Source organism: Canis lupus, chromosome 5, assembly GCF_048164855.1.
Source record: "Canis lupus baileyi chromosome 5, mCanLup2.hap1, whole genome shotgun sequence".
Lineage (NCBI taxonomy): Eukaryota > Metazoa > Chordata > Mammalia > Carnivora > Canidae > Canis > Canis lupus.
In genome coordinates this window covers 50,482,772-50,495,121 of record NC_132842.1, presented here as the reverse complement: position 1 = coordinate 50,495,121, position 12,350 = coordinate 50,482,772, and the positions used below count along the sequence as shown (strand labels likewise).

The window sequence follows — 12,350 nt, the reverse complement described above, 5'->3', positions numbered from 1 at the left end:
TTTTTTTAAGATTTATTTTTTTGTTTTAGAAAGAGAGAGAGAGAGAGAGGGCATGTCTGTGAGCCAGGGGAGGAACAGAGGAAGAGCAGGATAGAGAATGAAGTAGAACCCCTGCTCAGCAGGGGGCTTGATGCAGGGTTCTATCTCAGGACCCTGAGATCATGACCAGAGCTGAAATCAAAAGTCATATATTCAACCAACTGAGCCACCCAGGCACCCTAGCAGTAAGTAACTTTTTTTAAAGCCCTCATCAAACATTGTATTCCTGTACAAAAGACAGGGTGTGTAAGAAGTTTCCTGATGCTCATTAAAAACATAAACCCTTGGTTTCACTGCCTCAAAGATTCTGATTTGGGAGATGTAGGGTGGGCACAAACCACCTTATTTTGCTGAATACCACCAGTGATTCTCAGTCAGGAAGCCTCCATCACATTTTAGGAATGCCGTGGAGTACATTGTTTTTGGTGCTTTCTAGTACTTAATGTTTCAGGGAAGAAACCTTGAGATCTCTGTCTTCCCACTTCTACTTCCTATCATGTGACCTGGGAATTGTGCCCCATTGGTAAATACAGAAGGAGGGGTAAGGGAAGAGGATGAGGCTGGACCAGGCAGCTGATGGATAAAACTCAGACTTCCTGAGAATGTAGCAGCAGATGAGCAATGGGTAACTGCCCCTGATGCAGATCATAAGAGAGGAGGGTCCTTTCCCTTCTATCTCCATGTAGATCCTGCTGGCTACTGTGTTTTAGAATCTGAAGGAAGCTTGTATAGCCTGATTGAATTCCTCAATACTGATCGATTTACATTCATTTCACAGGAATTCATCTTGATCTCCTGCTAACAACTTCCTTTGTTCAGAGTCTCGCACCCATTTCTCATGCCATGCCTTCATCTGTGTTTTAGTCAAGAGCTAGGCCGGGAAATAGAAGTCTGGCATCATAATAAAGCAGAAATTTCAGGGGAAAAATTTTCATAACAGCTTTCTTCTTCCTTGAAAATGGCACAATGGTTAATCAAAACAAAATTTACCAGAACAATTATAGAAGTAGATAATCACAGACATAAATAAATACTTTTATAATGTGAGAAGAACTCACACTTTGGAGTCCTAACACATTAATCTCTGTCTTTAACATCATCAGTATGTTTGGGCCCCATAACTGGAATCAGAAGGGAGGTTTTAATCCAGGGTCTGGCACCTACTTTTTGTGTAATCTTGGACTGGTCCCTTAAACTGTCTGGGTCTTTTCTTGAAAAAGGGGTCTGGAGTGTGTCATCACAGTAATTTTTAGGTATGTGGCTTTGTTATGTAATGAGGTCTTGGGGCACTCTCAGGTTATAAATGATGGAAAGAAAGCTTAATTACTGTTATGCTTCTTACAGCAAGATATACCGCATTTTAGAAATTTTCATTAGAAATATAAACAAACTATGTAGATGGACTTGTAGCTTCATGTTCCCATTAGCATTTATATGCCTGGTTAGAATTTTGAATAACATTTTCCTGTGCAGTTTTGAATTACAAGATCGGCACTGCATTCGGAGTACACAATATCCTGTATTTTTAAAAACATTATATAATATCTATCATCTATCATCTCTGTATATGGGTATGTGTACAAACAACATATATTTAAAATATTATTTGAAGCAACTCCTGTTTAGTTTAGCTTTTTTGGAGATCACATTGACTCCTTTGGTGAAAAAAAATTAGATTGTTTATCTTTAGTGATATTGAGTTAGTGAAAGCATAGACATTTGCAATTTTTACAAACCAAACTTGAGAAACAGATCTGTAGATTGGAGGCAGACAGACTGAATCCTGACACTCAAGTCATGGAAAATTACAAGTTCTAGAATATGCAAGAAAGCTTGAGAAACAAACATTATTTTGCTCAATGGACTTGGTTGTGATCCCAAGGAGCCATTAAGAGTGAGGACTTTATGACATTAGGAAGGAAACTATAGTCTGATCTTCCCTGCTAAGGAAATAAAGAAGAAAGACATCTTACTTTCTGGGAGGTAAACAGGGTAACAACAAGTACAGAAGCTGGAAGCTGTGCAGTCTAATTTTGAACTTAGGAACAGAAGCATGTCTAAACCCATTATTAATGTCATCCATCCATGTAATAGCGTAGAAGATACAAAGGCAGTAAGCCCCATACCTCAAGGGGCTGAGGAGTTGGAGGAGAAAGACAGTAAACAGATAAGAATATAAGTATAATAGGTCCTGCAATAAAAGCCCACTTAGGGAAAAAGGGACAATCTTAGTATTTTCTTTAAAGCCTAGGTAAGAACAGTTGTGTAGGTAGAGTCACTTAAGGGATGTTTCCAATGACTTTGGCTCCAGGGTAATGGGGAGGAAAAGAACAACACGTATCTCTGGTATAGTCCATTTTGTTGACTTCAGTGGACACATTTATGGTCCTTTTTCTTTTCTTGATTTATGAAACTGACAGCAGATCCTACTATTTCTCTCATTTGTCCTAAGAGTTCTAGTTGTCTCAAATAATTTTCAGCTATCACAAATTTGTCTACACTATCTTTCCAAAGTCTTTATGTATTAGTACATGTATAAAATCAACTGTATGAAAAGAACACTCAGTAAGGGAGGAATGAGCTCACTAATGTAAAGAAATGAGAATAAAAACACTGCGTGGGTTGCTAAGACAATAGGCCACTGTCAGGAACTCTTTATGATGCTAAGCAATTAGATATGTTCTAATTTGGAACAGATTAAGAGTTAAATCTGAGAAATTGAAAAGGCTGAGCCAAACAATACATAACTAAGAATGTTGTAAGGAATGAAAACATGGATATATTAGGGCTTGGTTCATTTCAAGGGTTTTGGCTGGGAACTGACCACTCAAAGCTTTACAAGACATTCATTAGCCTGTTTCCATGAGGTTTGGTCCACATTTGTTTAGGAGATGAAACATTTCAGATCCAAAGGTTAAAAAAGTTTAGAGGGATCCCTGGGTGGCGCAGCGGTTTGGCGCCTGCCTTTGGCCCAGGGCGTGATCCTGGAGACCCGGGATCGAATCCCACATCAGGCTCCCAGTGCATGGAGCCTGCTTCTCTCTCTGCCTCTCTCTCTCTCTCTCTCTCTCTCTCTCTCTCTCTCTGTGACTATCATAAATAAATAAAAATTAAAAAAAAAAAAGTTTAGAAATTTTTATCTCTGAACACCTTTTCTTAGAACTGAAGTTCTTTCTCTTTCCCCCTCCAGAGCATGTGGCCCAGTGGATTTCAGATTCAATCAATTTTGCCCATCAGGATGTTTACTTGAAATCCTAGCAGGGGAAGCAAGTAGAAGGCATGGAAACTCGAAAATATGTTCTCAAGTTTTGCCTCTCTCTAAGGCGTGGTTGCTCTTTCCAGAAGGGAAGGGTCAAGTAGGGGTTTTGCTTTAACAGTTAAAAGTCGTGATCAAAAATAATTTTGCTTCTTGAGGAATTAGGAGGATCCCAGAAGAACACAAGTTTCTAAGGTGCCCACAAAACATTTTGACAGAAACACTGGGCTACTTATCCTTTTTGGGTTGAGTGAATGTTGGGATTCCAGAAGATTATAGGCCTCCGTGCCCACTGGATTACACAAAGGTGAGGAAGATTTTTGTGCTTGTGGATATTATGCTGGAATTTATTAGCTGTGTGCTTGGGAAAGTCACTTAATTGTCTTAAGCTTCTGTTTTCTTATAAAAAAAATGGAAATAACCTTGCTCTGAGGAGGGTGCTTTTGGATATTAAGTGAAATAATGGTTTAAAATGCTGAGTACATTGTTTGGTCTGTACAATACTTCAGAAGTGGCAGCTACCTAAGTAGTGAGAAGTTAATGATGTGTAAGAGGTTAAACAAACACAAAAAGAATTATAAAGGGGGTGTGTTAGTTTTCAAGTGTGGCTGGTATAAATCATCACAAACTTTCTAGGTTAAGACAAATTACTATTTTACACAAATTTACTATTTTACAGTTTTGTAGGTTACAAGTTGCCTTTTAAAGACCCTGGGAGACAATCTGTCTCCTTGCCATGTTCAACTTTTAGAGGCTGCCGCATTCCTGGGCTAATGCCCTCCTTCCTCCATCTTCAGAGCCAGCAAAATAACATCCCCTCGCTCCTGCTTTTGGTGGGCATATATTTTTTTTGGATTCCACTTTTCTGCTTCCTTATGTGATTACATGCAGGTGGTTTGGGATTAATTTAAGGTCAGCTAGTTAATATCCTTAATTTTTTAAAAAAGATTTTATTTATTTATTTGAGAGAGCGAGAGAAAGAACGAGCAGGGGAAGGACAGAGGGAGAAGCAGACTTGCCACTGAGCACGGTGCTCGATGCAGGGCTCCATCCCAGGAGCCTGGGACATGACCTGAGCCAAAGGCAGATGCTTAACCAACTGAGCCACCCAGGTGCCTCAGTATCCTTAATTTAAACGTCAACTTTATCTGCCTTGAAGTGTAATGTATAATAGGTTCTGGGCAGAAGACATCACTGTTTTGGGAGGTGGGGGCAACATTCTGTTTTCCATAAGAGGGAAAGCTCATTTTTACTGTGTTCATGAAGATAGATTTAAAGCATGGAATTTTTTGCATTTGTTCATTCGCCAGCATATATTAAGTATTTTTACGTATTTCATTGATCACTGGAGATTTAAAAAATGAGCAACACTATTTCTTGTAATAGTTTAGGGTTCACTAGTTCATAAGTGAAATAGTGAAAAAGCACAATGGTGGACCCAGTGGAGACTCAATGAAGGAGTGGCGCATTCTGTTGAGAATGGATTTGGGAGGAATTGAGGAAAGATGCTAGAGTCTTAAAATTAGTTGATAGAGTGGGGAGGCAAGGAAATATTACCGTTAAAGGACGCAGAGAGAATATAATGACTTAATACAATGAGGAGCTCGGGGAAATGACAAGTAACTTAGCGCAATAAGAGCACACAGAGCGATAAGCCTGGAAAGATAGATACTTGAGATTCTGATTCCTATTTATCTACTGCTTTTTTGGGATAACCTTGCATTACCTGAATTTTAGCAGTTTGACTTTATCTTAAGCCAATGGAGGACAGTAATGATAGTTAGGGTGATGGCAGATTCCAGAAACTCTCAGATTCCGTGCTGAGGCTTCATCCTGGTGACAGTGATATCTTCCCTGATGCAAATCCTCTAATTACTCATCTTAACTATATGATCCGTGTTTTTGTTCTGGGGATAAAGGAAGCTCTGTCTATGGCCTTGAGCCTTTTCAAGACAGTAAACAGAATTATGGCAATTGTGGTAAGCGATGGAAATGAGATGTCTATAGCGTTCATTGGCCTTATCACCCACTGCTTTGTGATCTTCCTGTGTGTGTATTGGTTTTGTGTCCTTAGCAATATTAATGTCTTCGAAAGCAGAGGCTTTGGCATAGCAGTTGCTTAGAAAATCAGTATTAACTCTCTTCTTTCTTCATTTGACATAACAATGAGAAATAGCTGCCATGGATGACTTTCCATGTTCATTTATATGATTAAAGAAACTATTCTTTCACTCCTCAGTCGTGGTAAATCATTTGGATTTTTAGTGTCTGTCTCAACACCATCTCTTAAAAAATGTCCTTTCCCAATTAGAGAGGAAGGCAAACCATGAGAGAATCCAGACTCTGGGAAACAAAGGGTTGCAGGAGGGGAGGTGGTGGTGGGGGATGGGATAACTGGATGCCAGGCATTAAGGAGGGCAAATGAAGAGATGAGCACTGGGTGTTATACTATGTGTTGGCTAATTGAATTTAAATAAAACATTTAAAAAATGCCTCTCCCCCACCCCCCAAATAAATCTTAAAAATAAAAACAAAAAACTAGTAGATGGCATGGAGGCTAAAGTCTGGGAACTTCCTCCTCCTGCACTCTTCATGAGGGAGTTGCTGTCAGGAGGCCCTTACCACATACTTGTGTTCTCTTGTTTCTCTTAACTACTACTTCAGTCCTGCACTTCAGATAGCCTGGAGTGTAAGTACTCAGGCCTGATAGACATACTCTGCTGTCATTATGTCCAGGGAGTTGTGTTATTCCTGTGGCTTCCCATACGTGCTGCCCTTGCGTACACATTTGCGTATGATTCATTAAATTCTTCTAGAACTACTCAACATAAGAGTTCCATGCATTTTCTATTTGAGCACTGTTCCCTGAACCTTCTTACTCTAAATGGATTACTTTCAAATCTCAACTTGTCAGCCTACCAATATAGCAGTTCTTGTCCAGTTTCTTTTTCTTTACTGGGTAATATAGATCTTGTGTCTTCTTCTAATTCTTTTATACCTTGCAAAACTCCAGTCCTGCAACCATTCAGCTGTGTGAAGGATTTGATTCTATCTCTTGGCCTCTGAATATTATTGGACAAAAGCAAACATTTATATGGGTTTGTGTCTCTACGTTTCATGGTCCTATATTACAGCTGGGCTTTCAATAACTGGTTAAATTTATCATCATGGATAGTGGAGATTCAAATGTTTGTACTGTATTTTTTTTTTTTTTTGCCTACTTTGAGTTGATAATCTACCTCTTAATTCAATAAAAGGTACCCTATTTGAATTAATTCCCTAACCTACTCCCTGTGTCTATTTTAAGCTCTTTCCTTCTTAAAGTTGTGGTGGGTACAAGGAAGATTTTAGAAAGTAACGGAGAACCAAACCCCAAGTGGTTTAAGCACAAGGTTATTTATTGACTTAAATACCTGTGAGACTGAGGAGGAAGGCTCTGTAGGTGTGTAGACTTCGTTATTAAATGGACATTTTTCTGTGTGGTCACTGGGATGTCCATAGCAACTTCAGATAACCTATTCTCTCATGCTCGTGTCTAATGGGATGATAGGTCTATATTCCTTTCAAGAGTCCAGCAGAAGTTCTGAGCCTGCATCTAGTTAGCTTCAACTGGGGAAACTATCCATTTCTGAACCCATCAGCCTGGTTAGTATATGTACAAATAAGGTTAAGTCATTTAGTACCTGATCTTGGATCTGAAGATTTGTTCAAGTAACCTTGAGATTTGTGTTGAAAAATGTTGATACCAGGTTGAATTGAATGACTTTCTAGGGCAGTGACATATGAGGTCTTGGGGTCTAGTCAATGAAGCCTGACACAGAGTTCCTGCCTTGGGGACTGGGGATTAGGGGGACTATCAACATGTGTTCTCACATTTCAGACTCCCCAGCCCAGTACAGTGGGTAGGTAGGGTCATTCTCCGTAACTAACCAACAACCCCTGGTTTTGTTTAGCTAAACTTCTCTATAGTTCTTCTCAGCCATATTTTCTTGCAAGGAAAAACTTGAACATTTCTTGAGGAAAAAAAAATTAATAATATTGTATCCAAGGTACTTCCTAGAAAAAGTGTTTCACAATTTGATGATTTCGCTGATAGAAATTACATCAAAAGAATTTATGCTGTACGATATTATTAAGCTATTTATTTCCTTTAGTACTACTTGTTCCAACCTAATCAGTAAGACAAGATAAAATTGGTTATTAGAGTGAGGCCAACAAAGAATCTAGTTTTTCTGGGGTTATCTCGTTAAACTCTATTTAATCTGTAGCATTCTGGAATACTCCATCAGAAGTTGGATGAGCCTTCATGGCTTGTGTCATTCTCTTTTTGAAGATATTACATTTAGATTGACAAAGAGAGGGACACCTGGGTGGCTTAGTAGTTTAGCACCTGCCTTTGACCCAGGGCGTGATCCTGGGTCCTGCGATCGAGTCCCTGCTCCCCACAGGGAGCCTGGTTTTCCCTCTGCCTATGTCTCTGCCTCTCTCTCTTTGTCTCTCATGAATAAGTAAAATCTTGATTAAGAAAAAAAATGTTTAAAAAAAAAAAAAAGATTGGCCAAGAGAATATAGGTAAGTAGTATCAGAACTTTTGGACTTTTGTGCAGTATGCCATAGATCTTCAAGGGAAGTGTGGAGTTCTTAAATTCATATATAAGTACTAAAGTAACAAAGACATTTTGCTTCAATAAATTTCAAACACTTTAATAAATGTTACTAATATCATGAAGAATTTGAGTTATTATGCATGCTTTTGCCTCTTAGATATCCAGATATTTCCTTAATAGAGAGAAACTTAATTATAAACACTGTATTATAATCAAGTTTTCCATCTCCTTCTGAGTTATATAATTTTCCATTTATTTAGGTTTTTGGCTTGGTTTACAGTATAAAAGTGAAGAAAGAGCAGGTGACATCCTTAATGATTCAATTTACCTTTTCCTCCAAAGCCTGGTTAGGAGGAAAAAACAGTTTTAAGAAATGGCTTGATTGTTCGTTCATTTTTCCCATGATGTGGATAATAGTTACAAATGTTTGAAGTCTAAAAATTTGTTGAAGAATATATGACCAAGGACCAAATCTTGGCTTTGAGTGTTGACTTAACCACTCACTAAGAAATCTTGAAAAATTTTACGTTTTTGGAGTGAAGTTTCCTTACCAATAAATAGTTAGCTCCCAGGTTTATTATGGATGGATGATAAATTAAAATAATCATGTGCAATGCATTTAATAATTTGTGGTGCCCAGTATAAGATTTTAATTCTAGTTTGAGAGCATTTTCCTTTTCCAAATGACATTTCCAGTATAAGGCAGTAAATTAGTTGTGTGGTTAATGCATCACAGATTCAAATGCTCAAAGGGGGAATAAAAAAATCTGTTTTGAAAAAAACCTTTATTCTAGGACAATGTGCTCCCTCTTTAACAAAGAAATTATTTTTTAAAAAATAGTAACAGTACAGCTTAGCTTACAGTTTGTAAAACACTTACCTCATTTTGATCTCATTTTTGAGGCCAAATGAGAAATAGGGGGTCTGAATTAAAATTCAGTGTTAGCTTGCAGCACGAGCTGTGTGAACTATTTTACTGTGTAAAGTATTTGGGATCATCCTTGTCAACTGGCATTATTTAGGTAATGAGACAAGAAAACTATGTTTAAATATTGGAAAACATGTTAGCTAGAGAACCTTGCTTCTTCTCCTCTTGGAAACATTAATCATCTCTGAGAGATGCTTTTGTTTACATATTTTAGAGAAAGCTCCATTTGTCTACAATCCTGATGGAAATGTTTATTAACCACATTCTTGGAGTGAACAGATTGTTCTGTGATAGGAGAAAATTGATCCCTTTTATTCTAGACAAACAGTGGATTTGACTTCACAGATTTTTATGTTTTTACAGATCTTGCTGTAGCTATCCCCACTGCAGAGATGACTTGAGTCAGTTAACACCAAAGCAGCCGGTTTCACTTCCAAGCCTGGCAGCTGCTGCTGTTAACACCTGTATACAAACCCTATCTTTTTAATAAATCTTAGAGGGACCCAATTCCCTCATCCGCAGATTGCTTTTATTCTACAAAGTGTTTTTATGAATACATATTTATTACTACTACTAGTCATCATGGAGATGTCGGGTTTGGAACTGAGCCTCAACGCCTTCCAGCTGTGGCCTTTGGGCAGGCGCCTCCTATCCCCTCGTATCATAAATGTTCTTTAGCTTAACACCTCAGATAACAATAAGAACCTTGAGACTTTCTGGGGGAATAGATGAAATGCATGTAAAACATCTGACAGAACTATGGATGCTATAGGTAACTTAAAAATAGAGGTAGTATATATCTCTCCAGCTACCAGGTGTAAGGTGGGGTAGGGGCATGGGCTTGAACCATAAGAGGGGGATAGCAAAGTATTAGGGGAAGAAGAGTTTTTATCACCATAAATTTGAGCCTGGGAAAACTTGGTACCCTTGCTGATCTGTTGGAATGTCCTCAATTCTTTTATTTAACATATGAATACAGAGAATATTTCATATACCAACTACTGTTTTAGTTTCTGGGGATATATCTGGACAGAATGGATAAGATACCCACCCACATGGAGCTTAAATTCTAATAGATGTAGACAGCCATGGTCCACTTGTTCTCTCAAGAACAGTTGAAATGAGAGGGGGAAAGGGCCATTTCTAGATAATGAAGAGTTATCAACTCTGGGAAGAGTGGAGTCCCCAGAAGGTGGGAGATGGCAATACAATTCTAGAGGATGGAAGGCAGTGGTAGTGGTGCATGAGGTGGGGGGAGCAAGTAGAGCCACCTAAAATATGCATGGGAGGCTTAAAATGATATAAGAGTTTCCACAGCCTGGGTCTGATGTTGGAAAGTATGCCATCAGAATCCTCCTCTCTGAGGAAAATACAGGTGAAAAGAGAAGGCTCATGACCCCTTATACATCTGCCTGGAGAGATCCTTTGAGCCTACCAGTGACTTGTTTGTATGTGGGCTAATTATTAATGCACCCTCAAACCTAATTCTCTACCTTCCTTTAACTTGGGAACCAGAAACACTACATTTTTGAAATCTAGGAGCCAGAGTGGGGGGTGAGGAATGGAAGGGGAAAATAGGTTTAAGGAAACACCTGTATGTGGAAGTCAGCTCAGGTCCATCCTTTCCCGACTATATTAAGGTAAAGTGTTGACCCCTAAGAGTAAAAAGGAGTCCTGTTCTTTAAAGAAAGGAAACCAAGAAAAATAAGGCCATTTGTGTGAGAATGAGCATTCATGAACAATGTTCTGCAAATATTAGCATTTAGGGATCACCCAGAGAAGCCCTCAAAACTCTGCCCACTGCCCTGAAATAAAGTATAAACAGCTCCTATACCTGTATCTCCTGTCAGCAATTTTGCCCAATTGCCCAGTTTTTTAGGTTGTTTTTTTTACATATTTCAGAAGGAAGTTAACCTTACTAAATATTTAAATTAGTGGCATTCATCAGTTTTCATGGAATTCTGTAGTCTCCCACTAAACTGGCTTTGTATTTTAGCCTCTTGAGTCTTTGCATTTGTGAAATGGTCGGAGGCAGAAGGTGGTTGAGAATTGAGAATATCATGATCTGGAAGGTCTCTAGTTTCAGCTTAATACTGCTTTCCCATAAATACCCACTGTGATGACATCACCTTCCAATTGTAGAGCACTTAGGAGTTGGCAAAATTCATTTTTCATTTGATCCTTAAGGTAATCTCAAGATAATCCAGTATATTTTCTCAATTTTATAGAGAAGAAACCTAAAAACTGCAGTTCACATAGGGCATAGGTTGAACAGAACACACTCTGGTCAAGAGGAAAAAAAGTGGCCTAGATACTGACTTGGTTCAAAGGGTGAAGAAGCTAAGACTCATTGTTCCTTTAAAAAGATCTTCCTTGGAACATAACCAGTGGCCCTTCTTTCCATGACATCTAAATAAAAATGAAAATCATAGGTAGATAGGATGGACCCCAATTCTCTGACAGTGTGACTCTTTTTCCTTCTCTGCTCATGACAGACTGGAGGCAGGGCTGGAGTGTGGGGATATGCAAGCCTTCATGTCTCCAGTTTGCTTTGTAGAAGTAGTTGGTCCAGCCTGAAGCTTAAATTACATGTTAGTGAAGATAAATGGAATGTCCACACAGATTGTAGATTTGTGTTGGGTTTTTAGAAGTCAAACAATTCAGGCATTACCTAGACCTTGAAGTGAGAAGAGAGTAGACTGTTGGACATTCCCCTTTGTGCTTACTAGCTGTGTAACTCCGTGAAGACTTGACCTCCAAGTGTGTTAATATTGTCATCAATAAGAGTGGAATAATAGTGTTAAAAACCTCAAAGTCATTACGAAGATGAAGCAATTAAGAAGTATGAAGTGCTGAAATCACTGTCTAGTACACAGCCTGTGCTAAATATACATCCACTGGTCCAAGAGTAAGTTAGTAGTTCTTGGCTATTTCCTCTGTTGGACCTGAGTTCAGTGACTGACGTATATTATTGCATTTGATTCTCAATACCATCCCTGAGGTAGGGACTATTTTTATCCTCATTTCATAGAGAAGAAAATGGTAGAGAGATAAAATAATTAACCTCATATTCACACAGCCAATAAGTGGCAGCTCATCACTTAAAATCATACCCTCAATTTCTATGCTAATTTTTTTTTTTTTTTTCTGATAGAAGCACCTTAGAACCATAGCAGATAGAATTGAGAAGCCCTGTCATAGAGTATTCTGGACATGTAAGCTGACAAAAGTAACCTTTACATTGCACACCTTGCCCTGAAAATAAATGGCTTATATTATCGATATGATCTTAAGTCTGTAGTATATCATTGCAGGAGACAAACTTCTAGGTGTCATTTTTAAAAATGTGGTGACTGATTTCATTGTAATTATTCAGAATGAAAATGTTTAGCACTGATGATTTTTAATGTTAAAAATGAGTTCTATTAGAATCAAAAGAATGCATGTTCTCAGTAGAGGACAGATGCCTGGAATAAATTTGGATTTTAATGAGGTGGAATGATCCAGCTATTTGTATTGT

General features: G+C 38.4%; 1 long non-coding RNA gene across 1 annotated transcript in view; it reads left to right on the top strand.

The window, feature by feature from the left end:
- The first annotated feature begins 3,163 nt into the window (after positions 1 to 3,163).
- LOC140632979 (uncharacterized) overlaps positions 3,164 to 12,350 on the top strand; it is a 70,586-nt gene continuing 61,399 nt past the window's right edge. Inside the window, exon 1 of the long non-coding RNA XR_012030616.1 lies at positions 3,164 to 3,602. This is a non-coding gene — a long non-coding RNA (uncharacterized lncRNA). The remainder of the gene's footprint in view (positions 3,603 to 12,350) is intronic.